The sequence below is a fragment of the Bison bison genome, unplaced genomic scaffold, assembly GCF_000754665.1.
Source record: "Bison bison bison isolate TAMUID 2011002044 unplaced genomic scaffold, Bison_UMD1.0 scf7180017864535, whole genome shotgun sequence".
Lineage (NCBI taxonomy): Eukaryota > Metazoa > Chordata > Mammalia > Artiodactyla > Bovidae > Bison > Bison bison.
In genome coordinates this window covers 8,611,021-8,624,664 of record NW_011495084.1, presented here as the reverse complement: position 1 = coordinate 8,624,664, position 13,644 = coordinate 8,611,021, and positions in this window count along the sequence as shown.

The window sequence follows — 13,644 nt, the reverse complement described above, 5'->3', positions numbered from 1 at the left end:
AGGGATTAGAAAGAGAAGGAGCACTTGGGAATGTCCCTGTCTTGCCCTGAACCATAATTAGGGAAATTGAGCCCCTAAGAGAGATTGTCTTAAGGGTCTGAAGTGTATCCTCTACTCATTGTTTGTTGAACAAAAGTTTAAAAAATTTTTTGCAACATGCCCTCAAAGTTGGAGGCTATCAGATCTCACTCTAGAGAGATTTGAAAGTGGTAAGAGGAAAGCCATGGGCTAATACTTTTCCACTTGATGGTGGCACTATGATATAGGGAGCAGCTCTGGCTTTAGTACATGCTGAATTAAAGCTGTCTTAAAAGGACTTTACCTGAACAGGACTTCATTGAAGCACATATCGCCTGCCAGAAGCCAGGTCTGAGGGGTCAGTATGAGAAGTCAGAGTCAGGGAAGTCTGGTGTCCATGGCAGTCAAATCTGCAGCAGGGCAGGAAATGGGAGGTGAAGAATCCACAAATGCCCCTTCAGAGAAAGAGAAAGCAGAGGGACAGAGAGAAGTGGTGTTTGAACATTTACACAATCATGGTAGAAGATATTGGCACCCAGTAAAGTTTAATAGATAGCTCCAGTGATTGAAAGACTTTTTTTTTTGTAATTCTAATCATGGTTGAGGCAGGGCTTCCTTAATTGCTCAGATGGTAAAGAACCTGACTGCAATGCAAGAGACTCAGGTTTGATAGTTCAGTCCCTGTGTTGGGAAGATCCCCTGGAGAAAGAAATGGCTACCCACTCCAGTATTCTTGCCTGGAGAATTCCACGGACTGAGGAGCCTGCTGGGCTACAGTCCATGGGGTCACAAAGAGTCAGACATGATAGAGCCTAACACTTTCATTTTCATAATCATAATAGTTGAGGGAGAAGAAAGGCTGAAAGGAAAGACCACACTTACATACTTTGTTTTTACTGCTGTTCTCTGGTCTAGGGAAAGAAAAGAAACTTTACATCAAATATAAGATAAAAGTATTTATTTTGCTTAGACTAGACTTTTTCATTCCCTGAAAGTTACTATTAAACTTTGAGTTTTGACCACATTGCTGACAAGGGGCAGGGAAGTGAGAACTATCAAAGCTTTAAAAAAGTGAAAAATAAAACTGTTGCCTGATTTTACCCTAAAGATGAAAATCCAGCACATCTATATAAAACTGTTAGGTAGTTAGAATAGGAAAAAGGAGTCCAGAATGGCGGCGGCTAAAAGATAAGGAAGGGAAAAGCCTGTGGAAATAGAACAAAGGAAGGTCAGAGGACTGGTGTGAGAACTCAGGTTAAACAAACAGCCCTCCTGGCTAGCCCAATTTAGATAGGGCAGGCTCACGGGGAGGAGAAAAAAAAAAAAAGAAAAAACCATGAAAAAAGGGCCCAAAATTGGGCCAGGGGCCTCTCTTCTCTTCACATCTTTTGTGTCAGCATGCCCTCATGCCTCTAGGATGTATTTTCCTTTACTTTCTAAATGAAACTGAGCTGTAACACGAAGCTATAACACTGGTCCATCCAAGGGTTACAACGCTGGTCTGTCCGTCGCTTCAAATTTTTGTTGTGAGACAGAACTGAGGAAATTACATACTCCCACAACAAAACCAAGGCATGTGAGAGTTTATCCTTTGTGCCTCACATATATACATACATACAGAGATGTATAGAAGATTGGCCACTAAAATATTAATGTTATATCAAAGAAATGGGATTCTAAGTATTTTTCTTTTTACATGAAAGCACAATTCCATTCAGTTGTAACCTGAACTAGAAATTGGTGCTCATCTTTTTTTTTTTTTTTTTAAGGCAAATGCATTTTCTTTAGTCTTATGTCTCTGAAACTTCTCAGCCAGCAGCAAAACCTCTCTCCCAACACACACACATACATGAGCAAACATGCAATGATGCAAGGGAAAAAGTCTCCCAAATACTTCAACTCTTAAGTTTCTGACAAACCTTCTCTGCAAAGATGCAATTTGTGTGGCTCATTAGAGTATGAGCCTCAATCAAAAAATATATAAAACCTTAAGTATTCAAATATGCAGCACAATCAAGGAAGCATACTAGCTGATTGTTAAAATATGCATCCTGTTGAGTAAATCCTATTAAAGACAATTTTGGAGACCAAGCTATGTTTGAAAATTAGTAAAATATGCGATTTCAGTTGTCAAGTATATTCAAATATTTCAAAAGAAACAGGAAGTTGTGAGGAAAGATAGAAAACATTGAAAACTGCAAATGATGAAAGCCTGGACTAAGTCTATGGGAATGGTTTCCAGGAGTGAAAGATGTGGTTCCCAACATCATAGCTCTGCTTTTGAAAATCTCAGAAAACCAGAGCTTGGAATGGTGAATAGCAAATGGTAAGATTACTTCTTTCTTCATTCCCTAGAGGAATAGCATCTCCTTAGTCTACTTGAAAAGATATAAAATGCCCAGGGGATAGTAACTAAGGCAGAGAAATGGAGGTCTTTTTGCAAAATTGGCAGAAATTGCCTTCTTATCTTCCAACAAAATATTGTGAGGCAAAGCTGCCAATTTAGCATAGTTTTGCTTTAAAACCATCTCCTTATTTTGTACATTAATTTTTAAAACTCTTTTTCTCCCACAAAGAATGAAACTGAAATATTGTGTTTAACCCTTATATTATGCAGCTTGATTACATTAGCCATCTTACGTATCTTTATTTAATAAGAGAAACAACATTTAAAAATATTTTTACAGCCTCTTCTTTCAGCGAATTCAATTTGTAAAGGGGAAGGATATGTGTGGTTTCACATAAGCAGGCGCTATGCTGCCTTTCCATAAACATTCAGATGGTTAGTTGGTAATATCGAGTCATTTTTTGCACAGATGGAGGAATAAAAATGATTAGTGGAAATTACACAGGGAGATTCATTCAGGTCATGGCAAATGTAACTGTGTAGGAGTTATGGTTTATATTTGCAAGCTGAAATAGGGCAAAAAGAGATTGCGCTACCGAAAAGCTATAATCGATTTTGCAATCAGTACCCAGAAGTCCAATAATATATTAAATGTAAGGTCATTTTAGAAATACTCAGGAAGCTATAGTTTAGCATTCTTCTTACTCAGGCTCTTCGACTCAACTGATTGTGAACACATTTATTAGAAATCATATTCACTCAGCAACAATTGTTTGACTTAGAAACACCTTTGGGAAACTTTACACGTCTTAACGCTTGCTAGTTCTGTCCTTAATGGTTAAGCTATGCAGCTTATGACTACGTAAAGATTAGCATGGCATTTATGTAAAACAAGCAAGCAAACAAAACTTTTACAGCTACATTTGTGAGAATTCTTGGTTTTTCTCAGGTCAAATCATCCCTGAGTTTTTTCACATTGCAGTCTAGAAAGTGAGCATGTTGATTGTGTGTGTTTATTTCTCATCTACTACTGGAATTTTAATTCTAGGTTATTTAAATATGTTAAGAAAAAAAGAACATTTCTTTCATAGAGAGAGAATCACCATCTTGGAAAACAATTTGGAAAAATGACTCAACTACACTTCTAAAGTATTTGTTTTAAATATAAAGGACTGTGGGCTTCATTTATAAAATTATGAATATATTGTTATCAGTACCATTTTTAAGAAAAATAAGGTCAATTTTTAAACTCCATGTAAATATGTTGCTTTTGTCCATTTTAAGCTATTAATTCATATTTTATTAAAACAATTTTTATATGTATAGTTTCAGTTCATTTTCAGTATGCTTTCTGGCATTATAATGTATGTAGAGTTTCTGAGAATTTCTAACGCAAGGTCTTTCAAAGAGTAATTTAAACATCAGTTGAAGTGTAGTCACAATGACACACGCAATGAGGACAGAAGTGTAGCATACCGAAATGTAGACTTTGAAGAAATGTTCAGTCTATATGTGAAGAAAACTATAACATCCTCTACAGGTGCACAAATGAAGTTTTGTGTGTTTTGAAATGAAGTTTTATAATTATAAACATGCATTGTCTTAGGATGACAATATATTTTTTCAGAGTCAGTGCAATTCCAATTATAGTTTAAATAGATTTATGTGAAACTTGATTAAGTGGTTCAAAAGATCATCTACAAGAATATAAAGGCAAGAGATTATTAGTAACATCCAAAGAACAAAATAGAGCTGGTTATGTCCTTTCATGGAGAAGGAAATGGCAACCCACTCTAGTATTCTTGCCTAGAGATCCTGTGGACAGAGGAGCCTGATGGGCTGCTGTCCATAGGGTCACACAGAGTCAGACACAACTGAAGTGACTCAGCATGCATGCAAGCATTAGAGAAGGAAATGGCAACCTGCTCCAGTATTCTTGCCTGGAGGATCCCAGGGACAGAGGAGCCTGGTAGGCTCCCGTCTATGGGGTCACACAGGGTCACACATGACTGAAGTGACTTAGCAGCAGCAGCAGCAGCAGCAGCATGTCCCTTCAGAATTAAATGTATTAGGGTAATATAGTAAAAATAAGTGTGTAATATTGATTTTAAACATAGACATATTAACCTATGGACTATAGCAAAGAATCAAAACATAAATATGAATAAATATGAGAATTTAGTATATGATAAAGTTTGAGAAGAGGCCATTAAGCATAAATAAAAGATTTATAAAGTAAAAACATATGATTTTTAAAACTTCATTCAACATTTTAAAATATCTGCTACATGCCAAAATCTACTCCAGTTGCTAGAGACACAAAACTAAAGAGACAATGTCTACACCCTCATAGAGTATAAATTCTAGTAGAGGAAGACAGACAGTAAATACTAAATCAATATGTGGTATGTCAGGTAGTGAAATGCCATGAAAAAAGAATAAGGGAGGCGAAGTGTGATTATTGAATAGAATTGTGCTATTGTATAGAAGGGGACCAGGGAAGTTTTTCTTCCAAGTACCATTTGTGCAAACTAATGTGATACTTTTTAATAAAAGATTGGCAAAGATGAAGAAGAGAGACAATATTAGCACAAGGGTATAGGGAAGGCAGTTGTTTTATGTGCAGTTGGTGGATATAGAGATTGATAACAGCTTTTTTTGCTGTGTATCCTGGCAAGATGTATAAAATTGTTTTCATTAAGGAGATAATCCAATGGCAAAGATTCATATTGAAGCACTATTTATATTGACATAAAAAGGAAATAACCTCAAATTTATTAAATGGTAGTGGTAAAAGAAAATTATGGTTTATCCAAACAAGCAGAGAATATGCCGCCTTGGAAAGACAGATAAAATACTTTGTTTAATAAAAACATTATCAAATTGGAAGTACAGTGTAACTCCATGAATATAAAATTATGTTACCAATTTGCATTTCTCTCTCTCTCTCCGTCTCTCTCTTTCTCACACACACACGCCTGAAATGTCATTCATTAAAATATTAACATAGATTTTCTAAGAGAGATGGAGTTTTGAGTGTTTTTTTTTTCTTATTTACTTTTGTATTGTCTGAATTATTTAGAGTAACCATGTATTACTTTTATAATGCTTATACAATAAAGTTATTTTTCTGTTTTCAAACACTCTATAAATATCGGTTACGTAGTAGTTGCAAAGGAGAAGGCAATAGCAACCCACTCCAGTATGCTTGCCTGGAAAATCCCAGGGACAGGAGAGCCTGGTGGGCTGCCATCTATGGGGTCGCACAGAGTCGGACACGACTGAAGCGACTTAGCAGCAGCAACAGCAGTTGCAAAGAAGCTAACATAATGGTAATGCAGGTTAACTAGTATAATTTTAAAAATGAATTTCCAGCAAACTCTTAAAGTGAAATAGAGACATGAACTGAGAGTAATGCTATGTTTTGTGAATGGAACAAAAATGGTCATTGTAAAGTCAATGATATAGGAGACAGATTGTTTTGTTCTCCAGATTACCTTAAGTCAGATAGGAAGAAAGGAAGATATTTCAAGAAAATGGAGCTGAAGACATCTGTGTCACTATTTAAGTAGTCTATATAAAGAAGGACAAAAATGTGAATAAATCCTAAAGCAGGGCAGGTCTTATGTTGACATGACAAAGGAAGAGATTCCCTTTCTTCTCAATGCCTTCTTCTGCCCTGGTGTTATCTTTCTACTTGAATTGTCAGGTACTGAATGATTAAATAGTAATCTCTTTGAAAAATGTTTCATTGAGTTCTTCTTGAATGACACAGTGATATTAAATGTTTCTATCAATGAAATTATCAAAGATAAAGAAGGAAAATGACAATGGTTTATAACATTGAAGTTTAGTGTGATTAAGTGCAGTTTGCATATTCTGGTTAAAAATTCTGTAATGTTTTAATCTTAAATGCTATTAAGCAATACTAGTTCATTGTTTAATAGCAACTAATTTATCCTTGTAGAGGATTGTGTTCTCTTTTAATCATTATCAAATAAAAAATATGTTTATTTTTTAAAATGACCATTATAACAGTAAGTATTCTGGCTATTTGGAACACAAAAAATCATGACACCAATCCCAGATCTGTTTCTCTCTCTTTTATTTCTTTCCAGATAGATATTTTCACAATCTTAAAAACGTGTCAAGCCACAAACTCAAGTGTCATCTTTAATTCTTTCCCATCTCTTAACACAATGCAATATCTGTCACTGAAACTTATTGATTTCCTTTAATGTCTTTAAAATATATCCTTTTCTTTTTTTTTTTTTTCCCCTCACTGTTAGTTCCTTAGCTCAGGCTTTTATGATTTCTCACCTGACTTGCTGCACAATCTCAAAACTCTTTCCTTTAGTTTCCTCTTTCTTGTTTTCTGCAATCCATCCAAGCTTTTGCTGTCAATAGTGTTTCTTAAGCATAAATTGAATCTATTTCACTTTGATGCTTAAAAGCATTGAACAGCATCCTCAAATCTAAACAGTTATAGATGATTTATCCACTACACATCCTCCCACTCTCTTCTCCCTAAGAACCCAATATAATCACACTTAAGTCATACTGAAATATATGTACTTTCTTGAGTGTGTTTCTGCGTCTGTTTTTACACAAGATATTCTCTGTCAAACACAGCCTTACTTCTTTCAAACATCTCACCAACCCTGCTGTCATTTATTTGTTTTAATTAAAGTTGATGTTTTACTAGTTCTTTAAAATTCAACTCAGGTATGATTGTATCTGAGAAGCTTTCTCTGGGTAATCCATTATGAGATACGTGACCTCAGCACCTGTCCCGAGTATATCACAGTCCATATTACATCGCATTGCAGCTATGTGCTCATTTGTCAAATTCCTCAATTTATAGCTCTTGATGGGAGGACATTTTTTCTAATTTTTGTATTTTCATAATCTTACAGAGTAACTGTGGTTAGTAAATATATTTTGAATATGGAAATTGGAGATAACATATCTAATCTGACTCTATCAAACCCTACTAAATAGCTATACTTAGGTCATTGGGAAGAGTGATAGTCTCTGGTATTTTTAAAAAAAATTTTTTGTGTAAGAATTCATAGCATACTCTATGTTATATTTCTAACAAGACATAACATCATTTTCCTAAAATTATACATTAACAACTGCTTTTCAGATGAAGCTTGATTGTAATATTATAAGCATGATCCTTATACTATAACTCCAATATAAATTTTTATATAAGTGAACAATTATTGATTCTCCAGATATGAATTGCCTTCTCCTCTGTGTCAGGTACTGGACTAGAGTAAACTCTAAAGTGGAAGAAAAATAGCACATAGATTTTCTATCCTTATGAGTCTATTTATCTTCATCTTCGATATTGGCTAAAAAACAATGTAGTAAACCTAAATAGAAATATCTTCCCTGCATAGAAATATAAGAAGCCTGTAAAAAAGAAACAAACTAGAAGGTTAGACAAAGAATAAGTGAAAATGGTATAAAAAAAAGAAGGATTGTCATAATAAAACCACTTATTGAGGTGACCAGCCTCCTTTCATGTATACTTTAAGAAAAAGTGGCTAACTGTCAAACTTTTGTTTTTTTGTAACATTGAACTACTTATGATCGTGACTTACAGATGTTTATACCAGCAAGATTATTGTAATATAGAAAGTAGGGTGAGATTTGGCATGGGCCTTGATGGGGAATATTATTTCAGGCAGGCAAAAAGAAGGAGGAATAACTGTCTTAGTGAAGGTGCAAATGTGGCAAAGTGAGACAGTGAAAACATTTATCTAGCTTGAGGAGGGATTTGAAGTAAGGGAAGAACAGGCTTAGCTCTAGAAAGGCAAGGGAGTTAGATTAACCAGACCCTCCTACAACCCTTAAGTTGTAGCTTAAGGAGCTTGGAATTTATCCTGTAGGGAGGTGAGTAAGGAGTCTTACTTTTTATTCTGCAAATGATACTGTTAAAATAGCATTCTAGGAAGATTGATCTGGCTAGGGATTACATGATGCATTGAAAGGAGAAACACCTCCTGTGGTGAGGGAGGGATTCATAAAAGACATGCTCAGGGAAATAGAAAGAATAAAAGTATAGAAATTTACATTTAACCATTTTGCTGAGTAGAATATATTATAATATGTGTTTCATGTCTGTTTAGCCTGTCTCTCTTTTACTGTTACCTAACGATGCAATCAACAAATTCAGATAAGCTGATGGTTTCAAACATTTGGATGTTTCGGGAGGCACCTAGTTGATTAACATGAATGCTGTTTGCATAAAGTTGATTTGTAATTTGGAAGACAGCTTACATCCATGTCTTTTCTTTGTCATCTCCTGGAAGGTAGTCAAGAAAAATGAAAGTGACCTGGACAAAGAAAAATAACTGATTCCAGGAAAATGAGGAAAGTGAAAAATAGAAAAGTCTAGTTTGGGATTAAGCACCCTATTTTAGTACAGTCGATACAACTGAAGATGTTTTTTTCAAGTACATTAGCATCAGCACTTTATCACTCAGTGCAATTGATGGAATTAATGTGGAATTGGAACTGGCATCGAAGCCAATGAATGCAAGTATGAAAGTCTATAGCATTCAAAATAAATGAAATAATAAAGAAATGAGTCTTTTGGAAATTGTAGGTAGGTGGAAAATAGGGGACTGTGGAAAGCAAGCTGTCATTTTCAATTCAGACTATATTTATGTGAGAAGAAGTTCTGTCAGGTTACATAAAGATGGTTTTTTAGATAGGTATGTCATCCAGGTGTGAGAAGCAGATCCTGCTGTGTTATTAGGAATGGTTTTCCAGTAGGGAATACCTCCTACTGTCAGACATAATGATCAATCTGCTTTATGGTAACAGTATAATTCTAATTTAGTCCTTGGGCCAGATTTCAGTTAGGCACTTAAGAACTTGTTGTAATGTTAGTTTGTATGTAGTATATGAGAATGTCTCCTTTGCCATACATGCTGCCGGAACAGAAGGAAACACAATCCCTAACTCTTATTTCATTGCAAAATCTCATTTTTTCTTGCCTTTGCCTACAGTTTTGTTGTTGTTGTTGCTGTTGTTTCTACTGATTATTTAGTCCTCTGGCTTTCACATAGCTATCCTCTTCAGAAATTCAACAATCTCACTAATGCTCAAGTTTTCATCATTGCAGAATGAAAAAGAAAAGATCATTTAACATAGACTGAGGAAAAAGATAACTGTCCTAGATCATTTGGGCAGTTATAGCAAAAGTATCATAAACTGGAAGGCTTATAAGTAATAGAAATTTATGTCTCATGGTTCTAAAGGCTAGGAAGTCCAAGATCAAAGTGCTAGCAAGTTTGATGTCTGGTGAAAGCTGGTTTCCTCATAGTGGGGAACCTTGCTGTGTCATCAGATGATGGAAGGAACAAGGCTCTCTAGAACGTCTTTTATAAGGTACTAATCTCTTCCTAAGGATTATGACCTAATCACAGCCCCAAATCCCTACCTTCAGATGCCATCCCGATTGGGGATAACAGTTTTTACATATGCATTTTGAAGGGACACAAACATTGAGACTACAGCAATAACTCAGAGGTCTTTGAAACAGAGTTTTTGTTGCCCACTTGAGAAAGTAAGATAAAATACCATTTCTTCCCTCCTACTTTTCTGATGATCCTACAGCCTGGAGAGAGAAAAAAAGAAAAAAAAAATGGATTGATTTTTCAATCAGGATAGTTCTTGCTGTTCAAGAGCTCTTCTATAGATTGAATGGATACTGACCTTACTATAACTTTAATCCTGATTCTTAATTCTGCTTCTGGAAATCACAACATGATAATAAATAACAGAATAAAAAAGGACAATTTTATAATTACTTATAATTTGCTAACATTCTATTTTTGAGACCATATAATTTAACCATTTCTTTATAAGTACTGTTTAAACACACTTTAATCTAGGCCTTTGACTGTGTGGATCACAATAAACTGTGGAAAATTCTTCAAGAGATGGGAATACCAGACCACCTGACCTGCCTCTTGAGAAACCTGTATGCAGGTCAGGAAGCAACAGTTAGAACTGGACAGAGAACAACAGACTGGTTCCAAATAGGAAAAGGAGTACATCAAGACTGTATATTGTCACCCTGCTTGTTTAACTTATATGCAGAGTACATCATGAGAAACGCTGGGCTGGATGAAACACAAGCTGGAATCAAGATTACTAGGAGAAATATCAATAAACTCAGTTAGGCAGATGACACCACCCTTATGGCAGAAAGTGAAGAAGAACTAAAGAGCCTGTTGATGAAAGTGAAAGAGGAGAGTGAAAAAGTGGGCTTAAAGCTCAACATTCAGAAAACTAAGATCATGGCATCCAGTCCCATCATTTCATGGCAAATACATGGGGAAACAGTGGAAGTAGATGACTTTATTTTTCTGGGCTCTACAATCACTGCAGATGGTGACAGAAGCCATGAAATTAAAAGACGTTTACTCCTTGGAAGGAAAGTTATGACCAACCTAGGTAGCATATTAAAAAGCAGAGACATTACTTTGCCAACAAAGGTCCGTCTAGACAAGGCTATGGTTTTTCCAGTAGTCATGTATGGATGTGAGAGTTGGACTATAAAGAAAGCTGAGCTCCAAAGAATTGATGCTTTTGAACTGTGGTGTTGGAGAAGACTCTTGAGAGTCCCTTGGACTGCAAGGAGATCCAACCAGTCCATCCTAAAGGAGATCAGTCCTGGGTGTTCATTGGAGGGACTGATGTTGAAACTGAAACTCCAATACTTTGGCCACCTAATGCAGAGAGCTGACTCATTTGAAAAGACCCTGATGCTGGGAAAGACTGAGGGCAGGAAGAGAAGGGGACAACAGAGGATGAGATGATTGGATGGCATCACTGACACAATGGACATGGGTTTGGGTGGACTCTGGAAGTTGGTGACAGACAGGGAGGCCTGGCGTGCTGCAGTTCATGGGGTTGCAAAGAGTTGGTCACGACTGAGCCCCTGAACTGAACTGAATCTGTATACTTATCCTTTGAGGTAGATGTCATTATTGCTATTAAGAGCTGAAGAAGTTGTAACCTAAAAAGTTTAAACTGCCTTCATCCAACTAGTAAATGACTAATGCAAGTAAAGAGTATGATTCAGTTCAAGGATAACTTTGTTAAGAATAGCACAGGGCTACCTTGTGTAGGTCTATAGTACTGTGGGAAAGGTTCTTTGGAAGCAGTCAAAGGTCAACTTTGAGGTTAAGAATGGACAGAGTATTGTAGAACTCTTTTACTAAGAGCTGTTCAAATGATTTCTCCTTTAAAAATCCTCAACTTAATTGAAGTTCATACTATGAGGTTGCACTACTTATTTCCCTCTGAGATTCCCAGTACTACCTTGTATCATTTCATTTACTTATCCAAATACTTCTAATCTCACAATTTTTGGGGCTGCATGATAAATGCAGGCTCTGTATTGTTTCAGCCATATTTCAAAGTTCATCCCATGTTCACAGTTCCTTCACGTCTCTCACACTTCAGTTTAGATACAAGATTATTTTCCTTATACATAATCTTTAATTCCTTGTCCCTCTGTCTTTTAGTCAGTCATCTGATTAATCTCTTTCGCTAGGTAAACCCAACTGAGCAAATGGATAGTACTAGGGAAATTCTCTAAGATTTATGAATTGCAAATTGATGTTTAACACTGTCAGATAATTTTAATTTACTTTCTTATTTTGTTGAGATGACTATCTTATATTTTTTCATTCCTATTATTCAACTCTCCTGTCCTCCCACTCTTTGTTGGGTGTTTGTTCCATAATTCCTAGATGAAATAGAAACAGTAAGCTAAGAGTTAGCTATATCTTTGATCACCTAAAGCTAATAATTTTACTTTACTTTTATATGCATTACAGTCCTTTCTTCTCATATTTATAGAGTGTTTTTGTTCTATGTAAACCCATTCCCTCCACTTGTGCTATAGAACTTTCCACTCAAATAGTATTGCATTGGCTTTATTTCATTTATAGTAATTCAGAATACTAAAAAATCTGTTGTTGTTTAGTTGCTAAGTTGTGTCCGACTCTTTGTGACCCCATGGACTGCAGCACAGCAGGCTTCTTTGTGCTTCACAATCTCCTGGAGTTTGCTCAAACTCAGGTCCATTGCGTTCATGATTCCATCCAATCCTCTTATCTTCTGCTGCCCCCTTCTCCTCCTGCCCTCAATCTTTTCTAGCATAAGAGTCTTTTACAAGGAGTTAGCTCTTCACATTAGGTGGCCAAAGTATTGGAGCTTCAGCTTTAGCATCAGTCCTTCTAATGAATGTTCAGGCTTGATTTCCTTTAGGATTGATTGGTTTAGTTTCCTTGTATATCCCAAAGTACATAACACCACCACACAATAAAAAAGTCCCTCACACAGTAGTTAAAGACCAGAAATGTCTCATCTACAAGTGACTTTTCTCCATTTGATGATTCGGAGACTAAGTTTCTTTTGTTCTATTAATTCAGATGCCTTGGAACTTATCATTAAAAGGGAAAGAAGAAAATGGAGAATGATAGGCATATCCATTACTTAAAAGTGACACATATCACCTTCTCTCACATTCCTTGGGTAAAAACTGTAATTTACACAGCCATACCAGGAAGTGAAGTAGACAATATAGTTTTTAATGACAGTTTTTAATAATAAGTCAACTACTTATGAAAGAGACCTCTATGTTTTAGAACAATGATCAGAAAATATGGTGCACAATTAAGTATCTTTTCCATAAGGACTCAAAAAAGAGATAAGTAAAAATCTAATCTATAGAAAATATATTGATTTTTTTTCCCTTTAAAACACAGAAGAAAAAAATTCAAAAAGAATGTATCAATAAAAGATAGACATCCATACTAAATCATTGTATTATACAGTGAAACTAATATAGGTCAATTACACCTCAATGCAAAAATTAAAAACAAAAGCAAAAATAAGTCCCCTGCATGTTGTCTACAAGAAACCAGCTTTAAATATAAAGGGACATGTAGGTTAAAATAAATGAATGGAAAAAAAATATAGCATACTAACACTTCTTTTGATTAAAAGACAATAGAAGTGGCTTCCCTGGTGGCTCAGACAACAGAGAATCTGCCTACAATGCAGGAAACTCAGGTTTGGTCCTGGGCTGGGAAGATCCCCTGGAGAAGAGCATGGCAACTCATTCCAGTATTCTTGCCTAGAGAGTGCATGGACAGAGGAGCCTGGTGGGCTATAGTCTGTAGGTGGCAATGGCTCAGACATGACTAAGCAACTAACAAGTTCATATTAATTTTAGACAGAGC